We start from the raw sequence: 8,036 nt of genomic DNA on the forward strand, positions 1-8,036 counted from the left end.
ATACTATAAAACGCGTGTAAAATTATATAAATAAGAAATCAAATTATTCATAATCTTTATATATACATACATAAAATATATTTACAATTAGGTATAGATGTATTTAAAATAAAGTACTAACCTATATCCAAATAATATTAAGTTATATAAGCATGAAATAAAATTATAAATAAATAATTAAAAAAAGTAAATTGTAAAATTAAATAAATCTTAATTGTAATTTTAATTCTAATTATAAAAGATATATTACGAAAATTCGCCTAAAGTTAAATTAAGAATCACAACTACATGTAATAATATAAATATATAGATTATATAATTTAATTGATACAAATAAATATGGCATAATTATTTGCTCGTATAAATACTAACAAAATTCATATAAGAAAATTATTAATGCTGATTAACGATTTTCAAACAAAAATTCAGTAAATCTCTCAGAAATAACCTAGGAATTCCTGTAAAAATTGTAAAATCCCCAAAATTCTGAATATTTTTAATAATTTAAAAATTAATTAAATAAACATTTAAATGCGTATATAAAATGAAATATGTATTTTAAAATATAACAAAAATTAATTAAATATGTGAAATTATTAACAATGAAAAAATAATAAAAACTGTATAAGCAAAATACATATTTTAAAAATGGATTTTTCAATAAAACCAATAAAATAAAAAATACTGGTTTAATAATGTCGTATTATTTGGGAATTATCACCGAAGCGAGTCACTGAAGACTACAATTAATAATTCAAATTGACGTTAATTGCTGTTATTGTCCTTCTTTAGAGTGGACTTGTCCACTTGTCTATCCTAGAACAGTTCCTCTTCTCTGCTCTTAATTTTCTTAATATTAATTTTGCTTAATTCTTATCTAATAGGCAATTAGGATGTAGAGCTCTCTTTTGATAAACAAAATTTTCGCTCTATATTTCGCTCATCCTTCTTTTGCTTCTGTATGGCGCAGGACCATGGACGTTATCACAGAATGATGAATCACCACTGGGAGTATTCGAGAGAAAAGTACTTTGTAAGATCTTTGGTACTCTACATCTACTTGTTCACTTGTCTACTTATCTATCCTGGAACAATTCCTCTTCTTTCCTCTTAACTTTCCTAACACTTTATTCTAATTCAGTAGGCAATTAGGATGTAGAGCTCTCTTTCGACAAACAAAATTTTCGCTCTATAGTTCGCTCATCCTTCTTTTGTTTCTGTATGGCGCAGAAGCTTGGACGTTATCATAGAATGATGATGCAGCACTGGGAGTGTTCGAGAAAAAAACTTTTCGTAAGATCTTTGTTTCTCTACGAGTTGGCGACGTCTAACGCAACTGAATGAACCACGAGCTGTACGCGCCTTATCACGATATTAATATAATTTAACGAATTAACATTCAGTGTCAGAGAATGGATGACGAAGCTTTAGCGAGAAAGGTATTTAAAGCAGTACTTGGAGGAAGAAAGCGTAAAGATAGACTGTGCCTCGAGTGGAGTGTTCAAGTTCAAGGGAGCACTGGCCGGACTTGATGTACGAGACTGAAAATTGGCGTGCAAGTGGCAGAGGTGTCTGTAGAGACATGTAAAGTAAATAAGTAAATAATAATTTAGATGAAAAAATGGAAAAAATTTGAATTATTAAAAAGAGGATTGAATTTGAAATAATATTTTTTTAAAATGGTAAAAACTTTCTAACTCTAAATCTAACTTAATATTTATTTTGTATATCATCTTCATTTTTTCAGAAACATTTTTTTTGTTAAACATTCCTTATTGGATATGAATAGTACAATCTTAACTATGAATTGTATTTAATAGATATTAAGTAAAACTTAAGCGGGTTTAGTGAACCAGTGTTCAGCTCCCATATTTTAACAAACATGTCTTAGAACTTTAACCCTAATCACAATATTTAGTCGAAAGAATGGAAAATGTTTTAATTATTAAATGGGTTTTCAAATCAGAAAGACATATTTTCCTAAACGCTAAATACTTTTTAGCCAACTTTATATGTACCTAATGTTAATTTTTTCTTGCCTAAAGTGACGCGAAAAGAAACTATTTAAAAGTTAGACAGGTCCAAATAGCAAAGTAAAGACAAACACAAAATTTTTTAGTTAATTGATCGAATTTTGGCTGACCATATACTATTTTCCTCTTTTCAAAAAATTGCTTTAGCAGTTTTGCCTAAAATCACCTCGTTTTTTTACTATAACACTGCTTCGAAACGATTTATTTAAAAAGAAATCATCTTGCCCACTTTAGCGAATTCGGTGATTATTCCCTTTACAGAAGGAGAGGGGAGGGAAGGGCCTTAACTATTATCAGTGTTCATATCCAAAATAAATTTCGACTGTTTATGTTTGTAATTATTTCGTCATAAAATGACAAATATCGAATAAAATTGTTTTTATTGAATTATAATTTGCTGTCGAGATATTGTATAGAGATATTGAGATATTCTATGTAAAAGAGTGTGTAGTATCTACGAAGCTTCTTCCGTTCGGTTGTATAGTAATTATGTTAGAGTGCCCTTTGATTGAAAGCGGTTGTAAATACAAGCGGTCATACAGCCGCTGCGAACCGAAAACGGGGCTACGTCGGACTGCGAACATCTGCGAAACTTGAATTCGATGTCAAAATTCCGCGGCTTTGGCTTCATTAGTCATAAGTTCAAGCAACTGATTTAGTCGTTTTCAGCGATTCGCCGGCATTGCACGGTTGTTTATGGAGATTAGCGCGGTCGTGTTGCAAAATTTTGTTTAAATAATTGGGCGTTTTGCGTGTTTATTTAAATGAAGTAAGAAAAAGTCCGATGAAATCCGATTTTGATGGAAGAGGCTTAGTTCTATTTTTGGATTTTGCATTAAGAACTAAATAATTAATGGGTTCGTTAATAATGGAAATACGTGAGAGTTTTGCGTACGAGCCGATGTTTTGGAAGTAAATTGAAATTGCAACACCTACAAAGTATAAACAAATTGGATCATTAATTAAACTGATAAGATAAATTTGCTTTTATACACGCTTTGCATAATTTTCTACAACAAAAGTAGAAGGAATACCAACGAGTATGAACCATTCGATAACTTTAATCAATGATGATTGAATTGTTTTTGATGCCTCCACAACGGAAAGTGTTGGAAGTGCTTGGTTTAGAAAAAAATATTTGTTCTCATGTAAAAGTGTTTCAATTAATTAGATTTCCCTGAATGAAGTCAGTATTATTTTCAGTTCCGACGTTGCCGGTTGCGGTGTTAGTAATTAAAAATACTTCAGTTCTGAATTAATTGTATTCACCGAAAACTGAAGGCTTCAAAAATAAATTTGCTAATTCGTATGCAATCCACATAAAATCACAAACAGAACGTTTTTTCTCATTCGAACGCAAAAAGTACAAATTAAGATATACATTTTAAATGTGATTTCATAAAAAAGATGTAGTGAATCAGTTTTAAGATTAGAAAAAAAATGTGATGGGAAAGTATTTAGCAAATAAATATTATTTTATTTGCTCAATTATGTAAATATTTTGGCTGGTACACTGTAAAATTTGCATATAAAGGCTTCATTCATATCGACATTTAAGTAAACTACACACAATAGGTAAGAGTCTATTATATTCTAAACGCTTTTTATTCAAGCGTTTCCCATATAATTTAAAAATTTTTTTTATTTAAATTTTATTATTTGATTTTTAAAAACATGTAATTTTCTAAAATAAATTTCAATTGATTTAATTGATTGATTTATTTGTTTAAATTTAATTTACAAATTAAATTTTTAAATTCCAGTCATAATAAATATATAATAAAATAATATAAATAGTATTTATTTTATATAATATTATATGATACGATAATTAATTAAATATTTTATTTGTTTATTTTTCAAATAAATATAATTTATTGCTTTAATAATTTATTGTTTTAACCACCAAAAATTGTGTTAATAATTATTTAATTTATATATTTTATATAAAATTACATATAATGATAATAAATTAAAAATTTTGTTAAATTAAATTATATTTTATTTATTTATTATTATTAATTATGATTTATTTTTTTAATAATATTTTATTATTATTTTATTTAATTAGTATTTTATTTTATAAAATATTTTATTTATTTATAATTATAATAAATTAAATACTATATTTGTTATTTTTAAAATAAATATAGTTTTTTGTTTTAATAATTTATTGTTTTAACCACCAAAAATTGTGTTATTAATTATTTAATTTATATATTTTATATAAAATTATATATAATGATAATAAATTATCTTCTTTGTTTATTTTTTAAATAAATATAGTTTATTGTTTTAACGACCAAAAAATTTTTTTTTTAATTATTTAATTAATATATTTTATATAAAATTACATGTAATGATAATAAATTAAAAATTTTATTAAATTAAATTATTTTTATTTATTTTTTATTATTATTTATTATTTATTTATTAATAATATTTTATTATTATTTTATTTAATTAGTATTTTATTTTATAAAATATTTTATTTATTTATAATTATAATAAATTATATACTATACTTGTTATTTTTAAAATAAATATAGTTTATTGTTTTAATAATTTACTGTAATAATTATTAATTATTTAATTTATATATTTTAATTAAATTATATATATAATTATAATAAATTAAATATTTTATTTGCTTATTTTTAAAATAAATGTAGTTTATTGTTTTAATAATTTAATATTTTAACGACTAAAAATTTTATTATTAATTATTTAATTAGTATATTTTTATAAAATTATATGCTATGATAATAAATTAAAAATTTTATTTGTTTATTTTTTAAATAAATACAGTGTATTGTTTTAATAATTTATTATTTTAACGATCAAAAATTTTTTTATTAATTATTTTGTTTTTAATTATTTTCTTTTTATTTTTTTTAAGTCTTATATTTAATTTATTTTAAGATTTATATTTAATTATTGCTACATTATAAGAAATATTAGATCAAATTAAATTTAAAAAAAAAATTTTTTTTTAAAAAAGTGTATTATAATATTTATGTTACTGTTAACCTCTATAGTTATGTGTATTAAATTTTGTCGGGCTTCAGGTCGCGTTTTTAAAAATTATATTATTAAATAATAACTTATACCTATTATAAACTTAAGATTAAATCACAGTTTTTTACTTATGTATATATTTATTTAATATAAAAATATAATTTTTAAAAACATGACCTAAAGCCCGGAAAAATTAAAAGACTATTGATCAATTACTCGTTTAACAACAAAATTATTATTAAATAAATATATAAATCGAGGATTGCTCAAAAATGGTTTTAAGTCGAATTATGGTCAGAGATATTGGATTCGAATTACAGTTTCAAATAAAAGCTTATAGACTAATACAATAAAATTCACTAACAAATATTAAACGAATTAGAAATAGAATAGGAAGATAATATGAAATACTTGGTCTAGCTTTTGATAGAAGATATACTTGATTTAAAAGATCAGTAATGATTACAATGTGTCCATCGCCTGAATACCAAGACCTAGTGACTATCACTGTACCATTACGCGCCAATTTAAATGGTTCAGTTTTATCAGTTATTCTTAAGATATTTTAATCAGTTCTTCATTTCTCTGAATCAAAGTTCTACAGTTGGATTTTTGAAACTGATTGCTTTGATTCTCTGTTATTATTAAATAAATCAGTTTAATAATGGAAACTATTACTAATAATGATCTACTATCTAATCTTATCTAAATATATCTATCTAGATTATCTAGATTATCTATATATCTCAATGTTATCCACTAATCAGATATTTAGGGGATCTGAATATCGACCTAACTATAAAGCAGAATTATTAGCTGTTGCTGCTGTTATTGTTTTTATTATAATGTATGCATGTATGTGAAAATATAAAAGTATTTAAGAAAGAATAAAATTTTACTTACTGATATAACCTATTTTATACAATGTTAAAATATTTATAATTCTCACACCATTTGTAGAATATCAACTATATAAATATTCAAATTGGAATTCAAGAGTGGAGTTTTTTTAATAAAGTTTTTTAAGAAAGTTTTTTAACGAAGTTATAAGTATTAGTATCACTATTCTCCTGAAGCTTTTAATATGTAGAGCATCAAGTATGTAAATATCCGAGTTGGGGTTCAGAAATGATATTATATAATATTAGTAGACGTACTTTGCATAAACATTTCCTTTAGAAATATATTATGAAATCGCTGTTCTGTATTTTTAAGCTACTGATATTAGCTGATATCTTGTGTTCTAATTGTTTATAATAGAGCTAAGCTGATGATTGTCTTATGTATACATATCACAACAGGTCAGTTATGATTAGGTCGGTTCTGAAATGTAAAATCGTTATTCTAATCTATACAAATTTATATGTAAATAAGACAAATACGTTTATGGTGATATAATTTATGATATAAACTAGCTGACCCGGCGAACTTTGTGTCACTCACTCGTTTCTAATGATCGAACAAGAGCAGTGTGAACTCGATCTCTTTCTTGCCTAGTTTTTCTCTGTTAATTGTTTCTGAAGCTCGTTCTTCTCTTCTCCTTTTTGCTTGATTTTTAGTTCGACCCACGGTTGCCACTTGAAAATTTTTTTTTGTACCAAAATTGGTTTAAAAAGGTACCATTTCTGTAAAGAAAGGTCCAACATTTTTTTGGACCTTTTTGTTTTTTCGTTCTGTGTTTTTCATAGTGTTATAAATGAACAAAATATAAAATAGTGCAAAGTTGCATTTATAAAAAAAAATTAATTGGAAATATCCACAATAAAGTTGGGTCGTCAAAAATGTACCATTTTTTGAACATGAGTACCAAACGAACAAAAAAGTACCAATTTTGGTACTAAAGTACCATAAGTGGCAACCGTGGTTCGACCGATGGCACTTCGCTTTGGTGGCATAATTGTGGTGTTAAATAAAACGTATTTCCCTCTGATTTTAATAAATTAAATTAAATAAATTTTTCTATATCATTTATTATATTTACTCAAAACTAAACTAAAACACAAACTGTACGAATGTAAAAACCAAACTGTCTTCTCACAATCTAACAATCTAGGATTGCTAGATTGTTTTAAATGATATTGGAAATTATATTACAGAATACACTCTTACCAAAATATTACTAATTAAATGAACCTAGAACCCCAACTCTGATTTTAATAAAAATTCGCAAAAACCTTCTCGGGGATATATCTATGTTTATAATTTCACGGTGATTGGATGTATGGTTTTTGAGTCCATCGAGTACAAACGACGGGCAGATAGACAGACAACATTCATTTTTATATATATACGAGTAGATTGTCATAACATAAATGGTTGACCATTTCGTTGTCCTGATTTGGCAGCACAAATCATTTGATTTAATGATTTGTCTTGAACAGAAGTGCATTTAAGGCATCATGTATATATTGAAAGCTTGCCTTTTTGTAATATGGAACGTTTAATAACCATTGAATATATTTTGAAAACTTACTACGAACACTGTGAAGGGTTCTTACATTGCATTTTCTTTATTGAAGATACTTATTTTTTGCTTGGAGGATATGTCAATAAACAAAATTGTTGCATTTTGCATTTTGTTCTAAAAGTAATTATCGAAAGATCATTGTATCCATAGAAAGTTAGTTAGTAGGGCATTTAGTTTGAAAGTATTGTAGAATTCTATCTTTTGGAAATTTGGAAGGAGTGGTACATAGTCATCAATTTTTCTTCTGCGTAAAGTTGAAGATATGGTTGTAGAAAATATTTAGGTTCACCTAAATGTGGTATACCACAACTACACATTACGTACTGTTTAAACATTGTTGCGACAAAATAAGTCCTATCCGATTTGTTACCATTGGCTTTTTTGAAACTACATAAATAATCGTATTTATGAGGAGCTATCGACATTTTGAAATCGATAAGCCATCGAAACGATCCAGTACTGTAATATGTTCCGCAGAGAACATTTGTACGATGTTGTTTTCAGTTTTAATGGAAAGG

This window comes from Teleopsis dalmanni, chromosome 2 (genome assembly GCF_002237135.1).
Source record: "Teleopsis dalmanni isolate 2A chromosome 2, ASM223713v2, whole genome shotgun sequence".
Taxonomy (NCBI): Eukaryota; Metazoa; Arthropoda; class Insecta; order Diptera; family Diopsidae; genus Teleopsis; species Teleopsis dalmanni.